At 41.9% G+C, this 8,949-nt stretch overlaps 1 protein-coding gene across 1 annotated transcript in view; it reads right to left on the reverse strand.

The window, feature by feature from the left end:
* TRPM2 (transient receptor potential cation channel, subfamily M, member 2) overlaps positions 1–8,949 on the reverse strand; it is a 91,446-nt gene that overhangs the window by 65,195 nt on the left and 17,302 nt on the right. The gene's annotated exons all lie outside the window — the stretch shown is intronic.

Genomic DNA, 8,949 nt, shown 5'->3' on the forward strand with positions numbered 1-8,949 from the left:
CAGAATTCATGCTATACTGCCTCTCTAGGAGTTGTAAGAATGTTTTTAAGCAAATAGATCTACCACGAAGATCAATGGTCATATGGTACCTTGAATAAGGCACACACTCAATACAAGTTTAATTTCTCCAATAAGGCTATAACATCCTGGTGCAGAAGGAAGGGATGCATGTAGTGTGTATTGTGCTGGCCTCATAGCTGATCTCACACAATCTTAAGCAAGTTGGCACCACTGCCTCCACTTAACAAACAAGTTACTGAACCTTGTAAAAGTCCCTCTCTTTTTAACCTCACAGTTCAGCAAGGTCAGGGCTGGCTTTGGATCTGCCTGGCCCCAAAACTGCAGGAAAAATGACGAAAACTTCTTAGACTATGGCTAGGGACCATAGACTCAGGAGTCACCATGGTCATTTGGTAGTGGTGGTGGCTGTGTGCCACCAAGTCAGTTCCAACTTATAGTGACCCTGCATAGGGATTCCAAGGCTGTAAATCTTAACAGGAGCAGAAAGCCTCATCTCTCTCAGCATAACATAATCCACAAAGACAATGTTGTACATGCTACTTTGGTGAGTGGCATCTGGAATCTTTAAAGGTCATGAGCAGCCGTCTCAGGTGCACCTATTGGTTTCTCCATTTGCAGAAGAAAGATGAGTGATGAGAACTGAAGATACTTTGAAACAATGAGTCCAATGAACTCCAATGATGGAACATGTGAACATCAGTCTCCATGACTCTGAGACCAGAAGAACAAGGTAGTGCCCGGCTACCACTACCAATTGCTATGGTATAGTAGAAGGTCAGTGAAAGAGAGGAAGAACCCCAACGAGATAGATTGGCATAGTGACAGCAGATATGAGCTCAAGTTTAACAATGACTGTGAGGACGATGCAGAACCAGGCAGTGTTTCTGTCTATTGTGCATAAATTTGCTATGATTTGGAGCTGACTCAATGACATCTAACAACAACAAAAACTTCCATGGGCACTCGTTTTGAATTCAAGTAAAATGAAATCTTTGACAACTTCAATCTTTTCTCCATTTATCATGATGTTGCTTATTAGCCCACTTTTGAGGATTTCTGTTTTCTTTATGATGCAGTGCAATCCATACTGAAGGTTGCAGTCTTTGATCTTCATCAGTCCTCTTCAAGTTCTCTTTTCTTTCAGCAAGCAAGGTTGTGTCCTCTGTATATCACAGGTTGTTTATTAGTCTTCCTTTAATCCTGATGTCACATTTTTCTTCATATACTCCAGTTCTTGAGTGATCTGCTCAGCATACTGATTGAATACACAGTATGAATACATACTGATTGAAAGAACACAACCCTGGCTCACACATTTCATCATTTTAATCTACACAGTATTCTCTTGTTTTGTGTGAACAACTACCTCTTGGTCTATGAACAGGTTTCTCATGAGCACAATGAAATATTCTGAAATACACATTCTTTGGCGTGTTATCCATAGCCTGTCATGATCTACACAGTTGAAAGCTTTTGTGTTGTTAATAAAGCACAAGTAGCTATCAGTGATAGTAAAGTTTAGTGTCAACTTGCCTGGGCCAAGATTCTCAGTGATTTGACAGTTGACCTATAGCTATCCCCCATGTTGTGATTTAATGTGGCAACCCTTTTTTGTTGTTGTTTTAGGTGTTGTCAAGTTGATTCCAACTCATAACAACCCTATGCACAACAGAACAAAACACTGCCTGGTCCTGTGCCATCCTCACAATCATTGTTAAGCTTGACCCCATTGCTGCTACCACTGGGTCAACCCATCTCATTGGGGGGGTCTTCCTCTTTTTTGGGGACCCTCTACTTTACCTAGCATGATATCCTTCTCCAGGGACTGGTCCTTCCTGATAATATGTCTTAAGTATGAGAGACCAAGTCTTGCCATCCTGGCTTCCAAGCAGCATCGATTGTACTTCTTCCAACATAGATTGATTTGTTCTTCTATCTGTCCATGGTACTTTTCATATTCTTCCCCAGCACCATAATTCAAATACATCACTTCTTTTATCCTGTTCCTTATTCACTGTACAACTTTCACATGCATATGAGGTTATTGAAAATACCGTGGCTTGCATCAGGTACACCTCAAACTGACATCTTTGCTCTTGAATATTTTTTTTTAAAAAAGGTCTTGTGCAGCAGATTTGCCTAATGCAATATGTCATTTTATTTCTTGATCGCTGATTCCATGAGTGTTGATGGTTGATCGAAAAAGAATAAAGTATTTGACAACTTCAGTCTTTTCTCCTTTTATATTGATGTTGTTTATTGGTCCAGCGGTGAGGATTTTTGTTTTCTTTACATTGAGGTGCAGCCCATGCCAAAGGCTGTGGTCTTTGATCTTCATCAGTAAGTACATTTCAGTCCTCTTCACTTTCCACAAGCAAGGTTATATCATCTGCATATCCAAGGTTGTTAGTGAGTCTTCCTCCAACCCTGATGCCACATTTTTCTTCATAAATCTAGAACACTTAGAAGTGGTTAAAATGGAAAATATTTTGTTATATACATTTTCCACAATAATTTTTTAAAACTATATATACACATTGTGCTGATTTTTAATTCCAAGTGTGGTGCTGTGGGTTAATGCACTGAGCTGCAAAGTTGTTTTGAACCACAAGGTCGACAGTTCAAGCTCACCAGCTGCTCCTCGGATACCCTATACAGGGTCGTTATGGGTCAGAGCTGACTCAATGGCACTTAGCAACAACAACAGTTTGATATCACACTAGAGTTATGTAAAACATACACAGGATGCTTCCACACTAAATTTGCAACTTCTTATAAATTTATAATTATTTTAATTGTTGTTTTTTTTTAAGTTTTAAACAAAAATCAGAAACCCCCAATCTGTCTCCGCCCCACCACCACAGCTGGATTCTCCAGATTATGCTCTAGGGGAAGAATCCAGTCTCCAAGCATTCCCACTCTGTTTTCTGATTTCCTTCCAGTAAAAATGCAACCACATTTCTTCTTAACATTACCTCCTCTCTTATTTTCTTTGTCATTGTGAGTTATAGTTTTTGTATCCCTTTACTGTTATTTCATTGGGGTTTTGCAAGATAGAGGAGATAAACAAGTGTTCTTTATACCTTAACTGGAAATCCATGAATATTTTTAGATTCCTACTTTTTTTTTTTTTTCCTAAAAATAAATGACCTAGAAGACTAGATACAGTTGGGGAGAAAAAATTATAAAACCAAGTGAAACCTGAGCTGATAACATAAGGGAAAGGCTAAAAGAGTAAGAAGAAGATTTGGGTTTCTCTGCCACTTAATAGGTTTGTGAACTTGGATGTGTCTGACTTTCCATTTCTCATCATTAAAGCAGGGAAAATCATACATTCTCCTGATCTACACCCTGCAAAATTTTTCTGAGGGTCAAATGAGATTCTAATTTGGAAATAATTTGCAATATTAGTACAAAATAATCGACCATGCCAAGGACCCGGGAGCGATTAAGAGACCCATCGCCCAGCCAAAGCCCAGTGTCCACAGGCTCTTTTCACTCTACCTTTTACTGCTCATGAACAAGACTCCCTGGATGCCTCATCTTTCCTGTTATCAAGGAACACCACACAAGATGCTCCCAGGGTTGTGGGCACAATGACTCGCAGCTATGATGAACTCAAGGCTTAAATAAGACCCACTCCTAAGTTAGAATTGTGAGATATTAGTGGTGCACTGGTAGAATTCTTGCCTTTCATGTGGGAGACCCAGGTTCAATTCCTAGACAAGTCACCTGATACACAGCCACCATCCATCTACCAGTGGAGGCTTGTGTGTTGTAGGAGGCTGAACAAGGTACAGCAGAACTTCCAGCCAATGAAAAGAAAACCCCACACTTCACAATGGTTAGACCCACAGTTGATTACGGGGATGGAGCAAATCTGGGCAGTGTTTCATACTGTTGCACATGGAGCCAACAGGTGTAGGTCTGACTCAATAGACATTAACAATAGCAATTAGGAAATACTGATATTTCATAAATGGTATGTAATGGCTACGGTTATGTGTCTACTTGACTGGGTCGCTGATTCTTAGTGGTTTGGTAGATAGTATGTAATCATCCTCCTCCATATTGTGATCTGATGTGAGTAGTCAATAAGTTGAAAGGGGAGTTTTCATGAGGGTGTGGCTTGCACCAAATATATATGGATGGTCCTACATCTGATTTAAGGTGCTCTGGTAATGTAGTGGTTATGAATCAGGCTGCAAACCTTAAGGTCAGCAGTTCGAAACTACCAGCTGTTCCATGGGAGAAAGATGAGACTTTCTGCTCCCGTAAAGATTTACAGCCTCGGAAACCCTGTGCAGGGTCACTATGAGTCAGAACCGACTCCACAGCACATCACCACCACCACCACATCTGATTTGTCATAATCTGACTTCTGGTTCTTGGAATGGAAGCTAGCAGCTCACCATCTGACCCGAGTTTAGCAACTGCAGTCACATAAGTCAGAAAAGCCTTGAGTCTCACTCACCAAACCTATAGATTTGGAACTTGTTAGATTCCACACTGTGTGGCTATTTCCTTGAAACAAATCATTATATACTTCACTGGTTTTACTCCTCTAAAGAACCCAGATTAAACTATGGTAACTGCTTCAGTTAATTAAATTATAATGTACTCATACACACAATGGAATATTATGCTACCTTGAAGAATAACAAGGAAGCTGCAAGACACTGCATAACATGGATGAACCTTGAGGACATTATATTGAGTAAAATTAGTCACAAAAGTGGTCCTGCATAGGACCACTACTGTAAAAGACTGAGAAAAAGAACCTTTGCTGGTTGCTGGAATGTGGGGGGTGAGGTGAGGGGAGGGATGGGAAGGTGGAGCACAGGGCAGGGAATAGACACAGGATAGTTTGGGTGCTGGGGAGGGGGACAATATACAAAAACGGAGAGGGGAATGGAAGAACAAAGCGGATGGAAGAACAATTAGGCAGGTTTGCAGGGGCTAAGTGGGACAGGGGTAAATAATGATGTATGCATAACCTTGGAACAACAGGGCTCTGGGATACAGGGATTGAGACATGGTTGGAATGGAGGAAAGCGGGGAAATAATGTTAAGATACTTGGCTGTCTTTTGAATCTTGGTTTTCCTTGCATTACATTATAAAATAGACACTAGAAGGGGAGAGAAAGAAATAGCCAGAAATATCACCATACAAAGGTTGTAAGTCCGTCTTCTGCCTATAACTGATTGGAATACCTAAAATGGGGCTACAACATGCCCAGTGAAGGAGGCTACCTGTGGAGCCTCGGCATTACATAAGACTATAGGTGGAATCCTGAACAGCATCCAGAATCTTCAGAGGTGGGAAATGTCCTCGTGAAAGGATGGGCAGACCAGCCTGGAGCAGCTAGAAGAACAGAAGATACTTCTTGAAAGAAAGACCTACAGGAAAAACACAAAACAATATAGGCAGACCAACTGATTACTACAAGAACAAGCAAGTTGCTCGCCCAGAAGACATCAAAGCAAGGTGTCAGGTCCCCTCAGAGTAAACCCCCTTCCAAGAGTAAGACTCAATGGGAATACACACTCTGATTGGTGACCACGTTCGTCACCAATAAGGGGAAGTGAGAGAAAAACAGCAATAAAGCTGCGAGCTAAGCCCTACAATGTTCAATAGACTTCTGTGAACCCGGGTGGAGATCTGGTTGGCCAGCAGTGTGGCAAGACTTGGGGACTCTTGGGCCCAGAGTCAGTGACATAGCCACAGAGGACTAGAGTGGAGAGTGAAGCGTCCAGCTGTTAAGAAGAAAGGGCATATGCACAAGAACACCCACACTTGCAGATAATACCCACTTGACTTGGCTTCAATAACTGGATGATCAAAGCTCAACTAGAAGAAAAAAGAAGACGAAAAAAAGAGTAATCTCATACAATTTGATGAACTTGACCTACACCTATGGATGCAATAGCTCAAAAGAGGGAACAAATCTTTATAGCAAGGATCATTCCCACCCCCTCCACACACAGAGTAGACAGGGATGGGCAACTTGGACATTGGCTACCCAAAGAGGGGGGGCTACAAAGGCAAGAAGTGACTGGCTTACAAGCTTTCAAGAGGGAACCTAGATGATGCAGAGGGTGTGGAGGAAGGTAGAATCTCTACTGAGTAGTATCCAATCTGTCTAGGTGGGATTGATGAAAGGAAATGCAGCTAGGTCTCTTGTGATACAATAGTGAATAATTGTTATCAGAACTGATTGTGAGGGTTTCCAATGTAAAGGTAGACATTTTGAAGCAAGGAGGGGAGTGATTAACTTTGCAGTCTAGGAGCGGAGGTCTCTGGGACCATCAAGGGAGAAGAGCGGAGAGCGGGACCCTACCCAGAGAAGCAGAGATGCCTGAGATGGAGGCAGAGACGATTATGTGGAGAGATGGAGCAGCTGGGGACTTTAGACCCAGAGAGAGAGAGGGCCTGTATGCTGACGACTGGGGGCAGGCTTGTAGTGTATATAGCCTTTGGTTGGTTGATGATGCATGAAGGGGACTATAGCCATGGCAATGAAATGATATATGATAGGATGAATGTAAAGCTAATGTTCTCCCATGTAAACTATCACATAATTCACAATAAAACATTTTTTAAAAGTTGTAATGTATTCACAATAAAATATCTCTAGGTGTTTCCAACTATTTTTCCAAACTTCATTAGGTTTTTATGTTCTCTAATCCTGGTATTGATATCCTGGTGTGATGCTGTAAGGTAAACACTAGACTGCTAACCATAAGGTAGATGGTTCAAACCCACTAGCCACTCCTCAGAAACCCTATCCAGGGTCACTATGAGCCAGAACTGACTTGACAGCACTCAACAACAATAAAACAATCCTGGTATGGCACTGTCAGATAAGAAATGGACTTCTAACCACAAGGTTGGTGGTTCAAACCCACCAGCCACTCCATAGAAACCCTATACAGGGTTGGAACTGACTCGGTAACACATAACAACAACAAATCCTACATACGGAGTGCTGGTGTCGCACTGTAGGATAAACACTTGACTGTTAACTACAAGATTGGTGGTTCAAACCCACCAGCCACTCCATACAAACCCTATGTTGTTGTTGTTAAGTGCCGTCAAGTCGGTTCTGACTCATAGCAACCCTGTATAGGGTTTCTAAGGAGCAGCTGATGAATTTGAATCACCAACCTTGCAATTTAAACCGACCTTGTGGTTGGGTGCTTATCTTACAGTGCCACACCAGGACAGCGTTGCTATTAGTTGGAACAGACTCAACAGCACTTAACAACTACAACAACAATCCTATATATAGTCATACACACACATGCATGCATTAAACCCGATACTAATAAAGGTGCTTCTGGAAGTTTCTAAACCAAATGTACCTTGAGTCCTATTAATTCAAAATGGGAAGAAGTAATAGAGAGATAAGAAGTCCCATGTTGGCCTTAGATCCTCCCTATCTGCCTCCAGTCCTTGTCAACTCCACTGGCCCAGGATTCAAAGGGAAGAAGAGGTACAATTAAATGGTATCCTCAACCATCAAGAAACCAAACAACCTCAATACACAGTTCAAAATTCTTATTAATCCAAAATTTTCTATATCTGAAAGCATGTGTGTCACGGGATCCATCTGAATCTGTTTTTAAGTAGCTTCAACTGGAGACCTCAACATAGAGCCCATTCTTTTATGTTGCCAGAATAGTCTATTCTGAACTGGAAACTGATCATGTACCAAGTTCATTAAGAGTGACTAGCTGTAAGAATCATGTACACCCCCTCCACACACAGAGTAGCAGAGATGGGCAACTTGGACATTGGATATCCAAAATGGGGGAGTGGGGTACTACAAAGGCAAGAAGTGACTGGCTTACAAGCTTTCAAGAGGGGACCTAGAGCCAGGGGGCATGGAGGGAGGCAGAATCTCCAGTGAGTGCTATCTAATTTGTCTAGGCGGAGCTGATGAAATGAAACGCAGATGGGTCACTTGTGATACAATAGTGAATAATTGTTATCAGGACTGATTGTGAAGGTTGGAAGTGTAAAGGTAGACGTTTTATAGCAAGGAAAGGAATGATTAACTCTCCAGTCTAGGAGCGGAGGTCTCTAGGACCATCAACGGAGAAGAGCCAAGAGCAGGACCCTACCCATAGAAGCAGCAAGGCCCGAGATAGAGGCAGAGACGATGACGTGGAGTGATGAAGCAGCTGGGGACTTTGGATCCAGAGAGGGAGAGGGGTGTGCTGAAGACTGGGGGGCAAGGGGGAAGTGTAGGGGGCGGGTTTGTAGGGTATACCCTTTGGTCAGTTGATGATGCATGGAGGGGATTGGAACCATGGCAATGAAACAATATACGATAGAATGAACGTAAAACTAAAGTTCTCTCATGTAAACTATCATATAACTCACAATAAAACATTTAAAAAAAAAGAGTGACTAGCTGTGATGCTGTGGGCTAGAGCACAGTGGCTATTTTCTCTCTCATGTTCTCTTGTACTACTCAGTGAGAACCAATGGCTCTTATCTGAAGAGACCGCAAGCTAGTGACATGAACAAAAGGTACTTTTCAGTGATAACACCCTGGGGGCATCACAAGACACAAGGTTTTAGTGCTCTAGTTCAGGAAATAACACCATCACTTCAGTTTCATATCACAACCCTCTTCTCTTTGTCACCTATGGGATGTTCTTTTGCCTATATGTCATTCATTGGTTCATTTATTCAACAGATATGCATCAGATGCCAACTGTGTGTCCATCACAAGCAGTAACAAAATAAGCTGGTAACCCTGAAGAGGGGCAATAATACTAAGATGCATGACTGTCTTTTTCACCATTGTGTTTTCAATAGCCTCATATGGATGCGAAAGCTGGACAGTGAATAAGGAGGATCTAGAAGAATTGATGCCTTTGAGTTGTGGTGTTGGAGGAGAGTACTGAAAGTGCCAT

Source organism: Chrysochloris asiatica, unplaced genomic scaffold (genome assembly GCF_000296735.1).
Source record: "Chrysochloris asiatica unplaced genomic scaffold, ChrAsi1.0 scaffold00415, whole genome shotgun sequence".
NCBI classification, from domain to species: Eukaryota; Metazoa; Chordata; class Mammalia; order Afrosoricida; family Chrysochloridae; genus Chrysochloris; species Chrysochloris asiatica.